The 13,969-nt window shown below is 41.2% G+C and overlaps 2 long non-coding RNA genes across 2 annotated transcripts in view; one reads left to right on the top strand and one right to left on the bottom strand.

Moving 5' to 3' along the window:
• Positions 1-13,969, bottom strand: part of LOC309663986 — a 403,267-nt gene that overhangs the window by 60,354 nt on the left and 328,944 nt on the right. The window lies entirely within an intron of this gene.
• LOC309663983 overlaps positions 1-13,969 on the top strand; it is a 255,899-nt gene that overhangs the window by 58,715 nt on the left and 183,215 nt on the right. Inside the window, exon 2 of the long non-coding RNA XR_014265540.1 lies at positions 2,823-3,981. This is a non-coding gene — a long non-coding RNA (uncharacterized lncRNA). The remainder of the gene's footprint in view (positions 1-2,822; positions 3,982-13,969) is intronic.

Here is a 13,969-nt window from a genome sequence, read left to right as displayed (position 1 = left end):
CCACTGTGGCGTCATCCACTGGCAGCCCCTTCGGTGGTGGGAGGTGCAGGCGCTGGGGCGAGGGGTTTTCTCTCAGCGTCTCACTATGAAGAGAGACCCTGGGGGAGGCAGCGCAGGAGAGGAGGAAAAATGGAAACTGCTGTGTGTAGGCTGAGACACTTATGAGACAGTCCAGTCGGGAATCTTAAAACAGCATGGGGAGACTTTTGTGGGGAAGAATCTAGAAGTCCTGAAATCTTTGGTGAGGGTGTGTTAAAGTCACGTTAGATCTGGAGGGGACTTTATAAAGGGAGACCGTATATTTTATACCCCAAACTGGGACACTTCTGAGAGTGAAAGGGAATGTTACTAATAAAATAGACAGAACAACAGGTGTAAGTTGAGACTGTCCCGGACAAACTGGGTGTGTGTTCACTCTGCTTGTAAAGGATCTAATCCAGTAGTCATTGGAGAGGGTGTGCTACAGCCTATGAGGAATTTTTTCCCAAAATGAACATGCAGTTGGGAATGGGGGAAGAGTGGGGTGGAGAGAGCAGTTGTTTACCAGAATTCGGTGACAGGAAGAGTGTGTGGTTTACAACAGCTCTCCAGGTGACTGTCTTGTCCCCTCTACCCTGAAACCCACACTGAGGATCACAGAGGTATTTGGGTCACAAGGTGGCAAAGGAAGGACTAGAACCCAGAGCTAGAACTGCGCTTGGCACAAAGAAGGTTATGATTGTGCATTGACTGGCTGACAGAACTCACGTGTCTTGGTTTCTAGTTCGGTCAATTTCGGGAGCAAAACAGCTTCCCCGTGTGCGTGCGCGTGCGCCTGCGCCTGCGCAGACTCCAGGGATGGAAGGGGCGCTCTCGGCTTCCTCGAGGCGGTTCCGTCCTCGAGCTGTGGCCTTGCCTTCCTGGGACTCACCTGTGTAAGTTCCTGAGAGGGACACAACCCCACCCCCACAGGACCAGGCAACCTTTGTTAGAAATTGCTTTGCTCGCGGAGACTCTGAGGACAAACCTGTTCGTAAGCTTGTCCTGGTAGCCCTATGACTGTGAGGTGCCGGGGGGAATGCCTGCGTGAGAGCGAGGGTGGTGGGAGCGAAGGACCGGAAAACAGCGCCTTCCAGCCACAGCCTAACGACCCACGTGGTGCCGGGCAGCCTGTGCCATACAGGGGCCATATTTTCTGGGTCTAGTCTGTCAGTAAATAATATGGCACAGATGTTGCTGCATATTTTATGGTTAACTTGCCCCAGGGGTCTCTGAATGTTTTATAATTTCTGGGTAAAGAAAGCAAGCATCCACGGCTGTGTGCTCTTAGCAGCAGGTTCAGCGTTGTTATAATGTCTCAGATAGGAGACGTTCCTTCTAACCCCAGTCACACTTTGAAAAGACAATAGCCATAAAGGTTAAAGCTTCAGTTCAATGTGAGGAGTGCGAACACAGGAAATTAACATCTAACTGGAGGGGTGGAGACTATTTTCAGGACATTGCAGTGATTCTGTGGCTTGATTTCGGACAAAATCTTGAAAACTGAGATTGATGTTTCTTGCTTTTTTGGGTTGAAGCCTTTTGGGACTGACCTATGGAGCAGGAGTGTTTTCTTTATGATGGGGAGGTACAGTTTGTTTAAAAAGGACAAATTCGTCTCAAGATTAGGTCAGCTCCGTATAAGGAGGCCCTCTGAATTTTCACGGTCCTCTGTTCCTAACCCACTTCGGCATCATGAGCAGCAGAGGGCGCCCTACTGACAGCAATCTGAGAGATCGCCCAAGTGAGGACCAGGTGATCTGAGGTTGTGTGCCTGTGTCTACTCTTAATTTACATCTTCACATACCTTCAGTGAACTCCAGGTGGACTCCTGCTCCGCAGGTCAAGGTAGGGAGTGTGGGGGTGTGGGAGGGAGACAAGATCTAATTAGAGAGTGGGGATGAATGGCGGTACGGTATAGGGAGATGGTGAAGCTCATGGCCTTAGGAGACAGAACTTCAGATTCTGGTGCTGCTTCTTACTAGCTGTGTCCTTGAGCAGTTATGTTTCCTCTCTGCAGTTTACTCATTAATAAAATGGTGATAAATACTAACCTATTTGAAATAAGTGTTTGGCAAAATGCCTGGCTCATAGGACATGCTCAATAAATAATAGCTTTAAAAAGAAGCAAGCAAGCAAACAGACGTTCTCAGGTTCAGGTAGGGGGAAAGAGAGGCAGAAAATGAGTAGGGAGCCTGCTCATCTACCATGCTGGAATAACTCATTTTGGAACGTATAACAAAGACTAAGGTTTTATATATACATGGCTATTAAACTGATTGATTAACTGATTGAAAAACAATCCTTAATGAGGTGTGGATAAGTTTTGCCTATTATTTCATATTGGCTTTCTGTTTATTTGGGAGGTGCTGGTTTTCTTTCACATCTAAATGATTTGACAGTGTGAAATTCTAAAATAGATGTTTGCAGTTGTTCTCTAAAATAATCCTATAGGGCTTCCCTGGTGGCGCAGTTGTTGAGAATCTGCCTGCCAATGCAGGGCACACGGGTTCAAGCCCTGGTCCGGGAAGATCCCACATGCCGCAGAGCAACTAAGCCCGTGCACCACGACTACTGCAGCCTGTGCACCTAGGGCCCGTGCTCTGCAACAAGAGAAGCCACCGCAATGAGAAGCCCGTGTGCCACGACAAAGAGTAGCCCCCGCTCGCCACAACTAGAGAAAGCCGGCACGCAGCAACAAAGACCCAACGCAGCCAAAAATAAATAAATAAAATAAATAAATTTATATAAAAAAAAATCTATCCACCACGAATTTTTAAAAAAAATAATCCTGTTTTTTTTAGGGAGAAACTTGATATGCCCAAGAATAAAACCAACTTGAAGAATGATATGAACTGTTTAGAGGTGCTTGCCAAACCTCGTTTCAGATTTGGGGTCTGAAGATGCAAAGGAAATGGCTTTTACCACATTTCACTTCGGATGGTAGGAACCTTCTTTGACACAGCTGATAGAATTTCAGAGCCAGAAGCGTCCTTGAGGTTATCATACTTTAAAAAATACCTTACCTGCCTCCCTCCCCCAACCCAATTAAATAATCTCTTAGCAGTGAGGCTAGGTTATCAGCACTTTTACAAGTGTCTCAGTTGATTCTAATATGCAACCAGCATTGTGAATCCTTGATCTACACCAGCTGATTTTACTGATGGGGAAAGTACTTTTTGCTGGTGGGGAAAGTATTGACACTTGTCCATCTTCCCTGCGGCCTCCAAAATATAGAGGCTTAAAATAGAAATTAAATGAGTTAAAAGCCTTCAACGACTCCCCCCACCCCCTTTCTGCCATTTCCCTTCAGTTTTCAGGACAAAGTTCAGGATCTTCAGCTTAGCTCACAACTCTTTTCAATGTTTGCCTCGTGCTACACATCTCACCTCAATTTTTCTATTCCCCTACTTCTCCCCCTACACCCTTTGTCTAGTCATGCCCAACTGCTTGCATTTTTAGAATGTGGCATGATGCTTCACAGTGCCACACTTTAACACATACTTTTCCTTCCTCCTGCTGGGCTGCCTTTATCTGTTTCCTCATTTTCAAAATGAAGTTCAAGCTGAGATTCTCAAGTAGAGAGGCAACAGGGGAGCATTAGCTGTGGCTGCCTGGGTCAAAACACTGTAGATTCTTTTAAAGACTGGGAAAGACTCTAAGAGTCTTTAATTTCAAGCTGGAATGCTTTCAGGGCTGGATTGGTATCACAGATATATTAAGGAGGACCAGGTATGAGACAAAAAAAAATGCCAGAGCCCTGGCTGCCTGGAGAACATGTACCCCATTTAAAGATGACTAAATTCCACTTTTTGAAAAACACAGAGCAGTCAGCACAGGGGTTGCCAATTCACAACCCTTGCAAACACCTTGTTTTATAGATGCGATCGAGGCTGGATGTTTCCTCTGCGCTGTTCGCTACTGTACTGGCTGAGTTCTGCAAGCTTCCTTGCTAGGAGAAAGGTAAGGCTTTATTCTGACATATGAACACCCTGGGCCCATTTGCCTGCTTCAGGGGTCATTGTCCAACCTAAGGTATGGAGAGTACCTGCGTCTGCTTTGGCTCTTCTAAAGGGATCTCTCCTAACTCCGGGTTTCTATACGTCTCAAGGGACAACTGAAAAAATAGCTTTGTTTGCTTCTTTGCCAAGAGACTCACTGTTGGAGATAGAGGTAAGTCTTACATATCATGCCATCAACAGGGATGGGAAAGAGCAGAAATAATAAGCTGTGAAAGGTATGGTGTGTAGGATAAAATCATGTCTCTTAATTGATCAGGAGATGGCACAGGTTTGGAGAGGAGAGGCTGGGAGTTTGGGATGTCCATTGTTTGTCAAGATGACAACCCCTTGTCCCCTACATTAAAAGCATCTCACAATAGATGGGAGGTTTCCTTCTTAGTTCCTGGACACTTGCCATTTCTCTATCTTGCTCTTGTGTTGTTGTGACCCATAGTGGTTTATGAGATGGAGGCAACTTCCTGGGCTGGTTTTGCTGAGTGGCCAAGTGTGTCTTCATTCATGCTGTCGTCACAGAAGTGATAACTCTTCTTCCAAAGCAGGAAAGTCTGTATTTAAGGCAAACTTTCCTCAGTCAATACACATTCTCACCTTAAAAGTCTTGGTTGAAGAAAGATAAATTTTTACAATAAAAGGAAAAATATAAATGTAAAATAAAAATAAAACAATAGGAACTGAGGAACAGTAAATTATTTATCACTTAATAAAAGAGAAGGACCAAGTCGTAGGTTTATTTTATTTATTTATTTTTAAAAAATAAATTATTTATTTTTGGCTGCATTGGGTCTTCGTTGCTGTGTGCGGGCTTTCTCTAGTTGCGGCGAGCAGGGGCTACTCTTCGTTGTGGTGCGCAGGCTTCTCATTGCGGTGGCTTCTCTTGTTGCTGAGCATGGGCTCTAGGCACATGGGCTTCAATAGTTGTGGCTCACGGGCTCTAGAGCGCAGGCTCAGTAGTTGTGGCGCAGGGGCTTAGTTGCTCTGCGGCATGTGGGATATTCCCAGACCAGGGCTCGAACTTGTGTCCCTTGCGTTGGTAGGGAAGTCCCCACAGGTTTACTTTAAATAACAAGATCTCCAATAATTTTTAAACATTTCCCTTTATATACAACTTTTAAAAAACAATGTTATTTTATTTGTATTTGTATATTATTTACACTCTTCTCACTGTTCATTTTAAATACAAAGCAGATATTGAGATATATGGAAACCTAAGCCATCTTTAAAGATGAGAAACTTCATATTTATAAAGGGCTTTCTATTCTGATTTTATGATTTTCATAGTTATAACTAAACGGATATGTTACATGCCATGGTTACAAGTTTCAGACTTGTATCCATAACTTGATAAATTTGTACTTAGACATCGTAGTTATGCAGTCTAGTCCCTGTGTTGCAATGTCCTTACTTCTCTGACACTATGGCAATGACATTTTCTGGATTTACTGCTGGAGATAACCTGTCCTCACAGTCCAGTTCTTAGAAAATTTTTAATATTCAAAAGGAGCTAATGAATGGGAAGCATCACGTTTGTTCTTTAAAAGATTTTAAATAAGAAATTAATCCATTAAACAATCTGCAAGGAGAGCTATCTCTCTTGGTGGTTTCCATGTTCGTAAAATTCCCCAAATGTGCAGTTTTTCTTTGGTAATTTAATTTCTGCTGCAGATGTCTATCCAATTTATTTGTGATTTATCATAGATTTTAATTTATAGTGAAAGTGCTGGGCCAGATAATTTTTTTCCTAACCTCATTCTGGTTTTAATGAATAATTCATTTTCTCCATTATTATTAATTTATCTTTGGATGTTAATGCTTTTGGACAATGACTAGCTTCACAAAGTTCTTCTTCAGCTGTTACGTTGCAGACCTAACACACCTGGAACCTTCTCTTGCCAAAGTATCTTTATCTTAATTGAAAATTTTTTCTAGTCTTAAGACTTTGAGTCTCTCTACGTTAAGAATGAAGTTATAGAATCAAAGGTTTGAAAAGAATCTTAGAGGCAAATAAAGCATGTAATTTATTTGATTCATAAGTGTTACCTGTATTATACCTGGAATGTGATCATCTTAGCTCACTATGGTCTTCTTCAGAGATAAGGAACTTACTCCTCATAACAGACATGACCATTCAGTCTTAATATTCCCAAAATAGAGCTTGTGAGTCCTTGAGCAGGTTGCTTACCCTTATATGAGTTACAGTATTCTCGTGTATATAGTGAAAACATAATGCTTGCCCGACCTACTTTAGAAAAAGACTGCATAGCCTGCTGATTGAGAGAAATGAGCTCTGTGGACAGATGGACCGGCATTTAAGTCAGCTCTGCTACTTAGTACAGTGTTATTCTGGGAAAGTGACTTAACCTTTCTGAGCCTCAGTTTCCTCATCTAGACAATGGGGAAAATATTAAAACCAACCTATGGGGTTGTTATGAAGATGGAATTCAATCATGTATTTTCCTTTTTCTTATAGCTTTGATAATCTAATATATATATTTTCCCTTTTTTATTTTATATTTTTAACTTTTAATTTTATATTGGAGTATAGTTGATTAACAATGTTGTGATAGTTTCAGGTGTACAGCAAAGTGTTGATCATGTATTTTCTGTGCTTAGTGTAATGCTGGACATATTGTAAGTTTTCTCAATTAATTGTGGAATATTTATGCATCTATAGGTATATATTTGTGAAGATCAAATAAAATATACACAAAAGTGGTTTATAAGTGTTAAGGAGCTATTCATATGTGTTGACATCATTATTTGAGCATTTTAGTATTTTTTCGAGCCTGGATCTTGAGTTACAAACCTTCCAGAACCTGAATGAAGCAACCACTGAGCCAGAGGAAGGCCAATCCTTATCCACTTTCTGTCTCTGGCCCCAGGTAGCACCTGCCAGCTATTATGCAGTCACTGTATTCCAGGTCCTGTGCTTCGCCTATTTTATAATTAACCCTCCTAACAATCCTCCAAGGTAGGTGCGATGATTCACATTCTATAATATAAAATAAATATAATAACTTGTTTAAGGTTTGTCTTAAACAGCTCTTAACTTGGAGAATTAAACCCAAAACCCAAGTTTATCTTGTTTTAAAGTACATGGTGGGGGGACCTTCAAGTTGGCTGAGGAGTAAGACGTGGAGATCACCTTCCTCCCCACTAATATGTCAGAAATACATCTACATGTGGGACAACTCCTACAGAACACCTACTGAACGCTGGCAGAAGACCTCAGACTTCCCAAAAGGCAAGAAACTCCCCACACACCTGGGTAGGGCAAAAGAAAAAAGAAAAAACAGAGACAAAAGAATAGGGATGGGACCTGCACCTCTGGGAGGGGGTTGTGAAGGAGGAAACGTTTCCACACACTAGGAAGCCCCTTCAATGGCGGAGATAGGGGGTGGCGTGGGGCAAGCTTTGGAGCCCTGGAGGAGAGCGCAGCAATAGGGGTGCAGAGGGCAAAGTGGAGAGATTCCCACACAGAGGATCTGTGCTGACCAGCAGTCACCAGCCTGAGACACTTGTCTGCTCACATGCTGGGCGGCTTGGGGCTGGGAGCTGAGGCTCGGGCTTCAGAGGTCAGATCCCAGGGAGAGGACTGGGGTTGGCTGTGAGAACACAGCCTGAAGGAAGCTAGTGCACAACAGCTAGCTGGGAGGGAGTCTGGGAAAAAGTCTGGAACGGCCTAAGAGGCAAAAGACCATTGTTTCGGGGTGCGTGAGGAGATTCAGAGCACCGCCTAAATGAGCTCCAGAGACGGGCTTGAGCCGAGGCTATCAGCGTGGACCCTGGAGATGGACATGAAACGCTAAGGCTGCTGCTGCAGCCACCAAGAAGCCTGTGTGCAAGCACAGGTCACTATCCACCCCTCCCCTCCTGGGAGGCTGTGCAGCCCGCCACTGCCAGGGTCCCGTGATCCAGGGACAACTTCCCCTGGAGAACACATGGTATGCCTCAGGCTGTTGCAATGTCACGCCAGCCTCTGTCGCCACAGGCTTGTCCCTCCTTCCAATTATGACTACCGTACCTCTCCCTCTCCCTGGCCTGAGAGAGCAAGAGAGCCCTAATCAGCCGCTGCTTTAACCCCCTCCTGTCTGGGCAGAAAACAGATGCCTGAGGGCGACCTACATGCAGAGGTTGGGCCAAAACCAAAGCTGAACCCCAGGAGCTGTGCGAACAAAGAAGAGAAAGGGATATATCACCGTGCAGCCTCAGGAGCAGCGGATTAAATCCCCACAATCAACTTGATGAACGCTGCATCTGTGGAATACATGAATAGACAATGAATGTTCCCAAAATTGAGGCAGTGAACTTTGAGAGCAACTGTAGACTTGGGGTTTGCTGTCTGTGACTGATTTGTTCCTGATTTTTATGTTTATCTTAGTTTAGTTTTTAGTGCTTGTTATTATTGGTGGATTTGTTTATTGGTTTGGTTGCTCTCTCTTCTTTTTCTTTTATTTTTTTTAAAATTTATTTTATTTTTATTTATTTATTTATTTTCTTCCTTTTTTTTCTTCTTTTTCTTCTGAGCTGTGTGGCTGATAGGGTCTTGGTGCTCTGGCTGGGCATTAGGTCTGAGCCTCTGAGGTGGAAGAGCCGAGTCCAGGACACTGGACCACCAGAGACCTCCCAGCCCCGTGTAATATCAATTGGTGAGGGCTCTCCCAGAGATCTTCGTCTTAACACTAAGACCCAGCTCCACCCAATGGCCAGAAAGCTCCAGTGCTGGACGCCCTGTGTCAGACAACTAGCAAGACAGGGACACAACCCCACCCATTAGCAGAGAAGCTGCCTAAAATCATACTAAGTTCACAGACACCCAAAAACACACCACTGGACGTGGCCCTGACCACCAGAAAGACAAGATTCAGCCCCACCGACCAGAACACAGGCACCAGTCCCCTCCACCAGGAAGTCTACACAAGCCAGTGAACCAACCTCACCCACTGTGGGCAGACACCAAAAACAATGGGAATTATGAACCTGCAGCCTGTGAAAAGGAGACCCAAAACACAGTAAGTTAACAAAATGAGAAGACAGAGAAATATGCAGCAGATGAAGGAGCAAGGTAAAAACCCTCCAGACCAAACAAAGAGGAACTAGGCAGTCTACTGAAAAAGAATTCAGAATAATGATAGTAGAGATGATCCAAAATCTTGGATATAGAATGGAGAAAATACAAGAAACGTTTCACAAGGACCTAGAGGAACTAAAGAGCAAACAAACAATGATGAACAACACAATAAATGAAATTAAAAATACTCTAGAAGGGATCAATAGCAGAATAACTGAGGCAGAAGAATGGATAAGTGACCTGGAAGATAGAATAGTGGAAATAACTACTGCAGAGCAGAATAAAGAAAAAAGAATGAAAAGAACTGAGGACAGTCTCAGAGGCCTCTGGGACAACATTAAACGCACCAACATTCGAACTATAGGGGTCCCAGAAGAAGAAGAGAAAAAGAAAGCGACTGAGAAAATATTTGAAGAGGCTATAGTTGAAAACTTCCCTATTATGGGAAAGGAAGTAGTTAATCAAGTCCTGGAAGCACAGAGAGTCCCATACAGGATAAATCCAAGGAGGAACATGGCAAGACACATATTAATCAAACTATCAAAAATTAAATATAAAGAAAACATATTAAAAGCAGCAAGGGAAAAACAAATAACACACAAGGGAATCCCCATAAGGTTAACAGCTGATCTTTCAGCAGAAACTCTGCAAGCCAGAAGGGAGTGGCAGGACATATTTAAAGTGATGAAGGAGAAAAACCTACAACCAAGATTACTCTACCCAGCAAGGATCTCATTCAGATGTGATGGAGAAATTAAAACCTTTACAGACAAGCAAACGCTGAGAGAGTTCAGCACCACCAAACCAGCTTTACAACAAATGCTAAAGGAACTTCTCTAGGCAGGAAACACAAGAGAAGGAAAACACCTACAATTACGACAAAACATTTAAGAAAATGGGAATAGGAACATACATATCGATAATTACCTTAAATGTAAATGGATTAAATGCTCCCACCAAAAGACACAGACTGGATGAATGGATACAAAAACAAGACCCATATATATGCTGTCTACAAGAGACCCACTTCAGACCTAGGGACACATACAGACTGAAAGTGAGGGGATGGAAAAAGATATTCCATGAAAATGGAAATCAAAAGAAAGCTGGAGTAGCAGTTCTCATATCAGACGAAATAGACTTTAAAATAAAGACTATGACAAGAGACAAAGAAGGACACTACATAATGATCAAGGGATAAATCCAAGAAAAGAAATAACAATTGTGAATATTTATGCACCCAACATAGGAGCACCTCAATACATAAGGCAAATGCTAAAAAGCCATAAAAGGGGAAATCGACATTAACGCAGTAATAGTAGGGGTCTTTAATACCCCACCTTCACCAATGGACAGATTATCAAAAATGAAAATAAATAAGGAAACACAAGCTTTAAATGACACATTAGACAAGATGGACTTAATTGATATTTATAGGACATTCCATCCAAAAACAAGAGAATACACTTTCTTCTCAAATGCTCATGGAACATTCTCCAGGATAGATCATATCTTGGGTCACAAATCAAGCCTTGGTAAATTTAAGAAAACTGAAATCGTATCAAGTATCTTTTCCGACCACAATGCTATGAGACTAGATATCAATAACAGGAAAAAACAACTGTAAAAAATACAAGCACATGGAGGCTAAACAATATGCTACTAATAACCAAGAGATCACTGAAGAAATCAAAGAGGAAATCAAAAAATGCCTAGAAACAAATGACAATGAAAACACGACAACCCGAAACCTATGGGATGCAGCAAAAGCAGTTCTAATAGGGAAGTTTATAGCAATACAATCCTACCTCAAAAAACAAGAAACATCTCAAATAAACAACCTAACCTTACACCTAAAGCAATTAGAGAAAGAAGAACAAAAAACCCCCAAAGTTAGTAGAAGGAAAGAAATCATAAAGATCAGATCAGAAATAAATGAAAAAGAAATGAAGGAAACGATAGCAAAGATCAATAAAACTAAAAGCTGGTTCTTTGAGAAGATAAACAAAATTGATAAACCATTAGCCAGACTCATCAAAAAAAAAAAATGGAGAAGACTCAAATCAATAGAATTAGAAATGAAAAAGTAGAAGTAACAACTGACACTGCAGAAATACAAAGGATCATGAGAGATTACTACAAGCAACTATAGGCCAATAACATGGACAACCTGGAAGAAATGGACAAATTCTTAGAAAAGTACCACCTTCCGAGACTGAACCAGGAAGAAACAGAAAATATAAACAGACCAATCATAAGAACTGCAATTGAGACTGTGATTAAAAATCTTCAAAGAAACAAAAGCCCAGGACCAGATGACTTTACAGGCGAATTCTATCAAACATTTAGAGAAGAGCTAACACCTATCCTTCTCAAACTCTTCCAAAATATAGCAGAGGGAGGAACACTCCCAAACTTATTCTACAAGGCCACCATCACCCTGATACCAAAACCAGACAAAGATGTCACAAAGAAAGAAAACTACAGGCCAATATCACTGATGAACATAGATGCAGAAATCTTCAACAAAATGCTAACAAACAGAATCCAACAGCACATTAAAAGGATCATACACCATGATCAAGTGGGGATTATCCCAGGAATGCAAGGATTCTTCAATACACGGAAATCAATCAATTTGTTACACCATATTAACAAATTGAAGGATAAAAACCATATGATCATCTCAACAGATGCAGAAAAAGCTTTTGACAAAATTCAACACCCATTTATGATAAAAACTCTCCCGAAAGTAGGCATAGAGGGAACTTACCTCAACATAATAAAGGCCATATATGACAGACCCACAGCCAACATAATTCTCAATGGTGAAAAAGTGAAACCATTTCCTCTAAGATCAGGAACAAGACAAGGTTGCCCACTCTCACCACTGTTATTCAACATAGTTTTGGAAGTTTTAGCCATGGCAATCAGAGAAGAAAAAGAAATAAAAGGAATCCAAATCGGAAAAGAAAAAGTAAAACTGTCACTGTTTGCAGATAACATGATAGTATACATAGAGAATCCTAAAGATGCTACCAGAAAACTACTAGAGCCAATCAATGAATTTGGTAAAGTAGCAGGATACAAAATTAATGCACAGAAATCTCTTGCATTCTTATACACTAATGATGAAAAATCTGAAAGAGAAGTTAAGGAAACACTTCAATTTACCATTGCAGTCAAAAGAATAAAATACCTATAAATTCCTATATAGGTAGGTATAAACCTACCTAAGGAGACAAAAGACCTCTATGCAGAAAACTATAAGACACTGATGAAAGAAATTAAAGACAATACAAACAGATGGAGAGATATACGGTGTTCTTGGATTGAAGAGTCAACATTGTGAAAATGACTATACTACCAAAAGCAATCTGCAGATTCAGTGCAATCCCTATTAAGCCACCAATGGCATTTTTCACAGAACTAGAACAAAAATTTTCACAATTTGTATGGAAACACAAAAGACCCCGAATAGCCAAAGCAATCTTGAGAAAGAAAAACGGAGCTGGAGGAATCAGGCTCCCAGACTTCAGACTATACTACAAAGCTATAGTAATCAAGACAGTATTGTACTGGCACAGAAACAGAAATATAGATCAATGGAACAGGATAGAAAGCCCAGAGATAAACCCACGTGCCTATGGTCACCTTATCTTTGATAAAGGATGCAAGAATATACAATGGAGAAAAGATAATCTCTTCAGTAAATGGTGCTGGGAAAACTGGACAGCTACATGTAAAAGAATGAAATTAGAGCACTTCCTAACACCGTATAGAAAAATAAGCTCAAAATGGATTAAAGACCTAAATGTAAGGCCAGACACTATAAAACTCTTAGAGGAAAACATAGGCAGAACACTCTGTGACATATATCACAGCAAGATCCTTTTTGACCCACCTCCTAGAGAAATGGAAATAAAAACAAAAATAAGCAAATGGGACCTAATGAAACTTAAAAGCTTTCACACAGCAAAGGAAACCATAAACAAGACAAAAAGACAGCCCTCAGATGGGAGAAAATATTTGCTAACCAATCAAGTGACAAAGGATTAATCTCCCAAATACACAAGCAGCTCATGCAGCTCAATATGAAAAAAACAAACAACCCAATCCAAAAATGGGCAGAAGCCCTAAATAGACACTTCTCCAAAGATGATATACAGATTGCCAACAAACCCGTGGAAGGATGCTCAACATCACTAACCATTAGAGAAATGCAAATCAAAACTGCAATGAGGTATCACCTCACACTGGTCAGAATGGCAATCATCAAAAAATCTACAAACAATAAATGCTGGAGAGGGTGCGGAGAAAAGGGAACCCTCTTGCACTGTTGGTGGGAATGTAAATTGATTCAGCCACTATGGAGAACAGTATGGAAGTTTCTTAAAAAGCTAAAAATAGAACTACCATATGACCCAGCAATCCCACTACTGGGCATATACCCTGAGAAAACCATAATTCAAAAAGAGACATGTACCACAATGTTCATTGCAGCACTGTTTACAATAGGCAGGACATGGAAGCAACCTAAGTGTCCCTCGACAGATGAATTGATGAAGAAGTTGTGGCACATATATACAATGGAATATTACTCAGCCATAAAAAAATGAAATTGATTTATTTGTAGTGAGGTGGATGGACCTAGAGCCTGTTATACAGCATGAAGTAAGTCAGAAAGAGAAAAACAAATATTGTATGCTAACACATATATATGGAATCTAAAAAAAAAAAAAATAAAGAGGTTCTGAAGAACCTAGGGGCAGGACAGGAATAATGACGCAGACGTAGAAAATGGACTTGAGAACACTGGGAGGAGGAAGGGTAAGCTGGGAGAAAGTGAGAGAGTGGCATG

This window comes from Balaenoptera physalus (assembly GCF_965194825.1).
Source record: "Balaenoptera physalus genome assembly, chromosome: 7".
NCBI lineage: Eukaryota > Metazoa > Chordata > Mammalia > Artiodactyla > Balaenopteridae > Balaenoptera > Balaenoptera physalus.
Note: the sequence above shows the minus strand (reverse complement) of the source record. Positions and strands in the feature narration are given on the sequence as shown.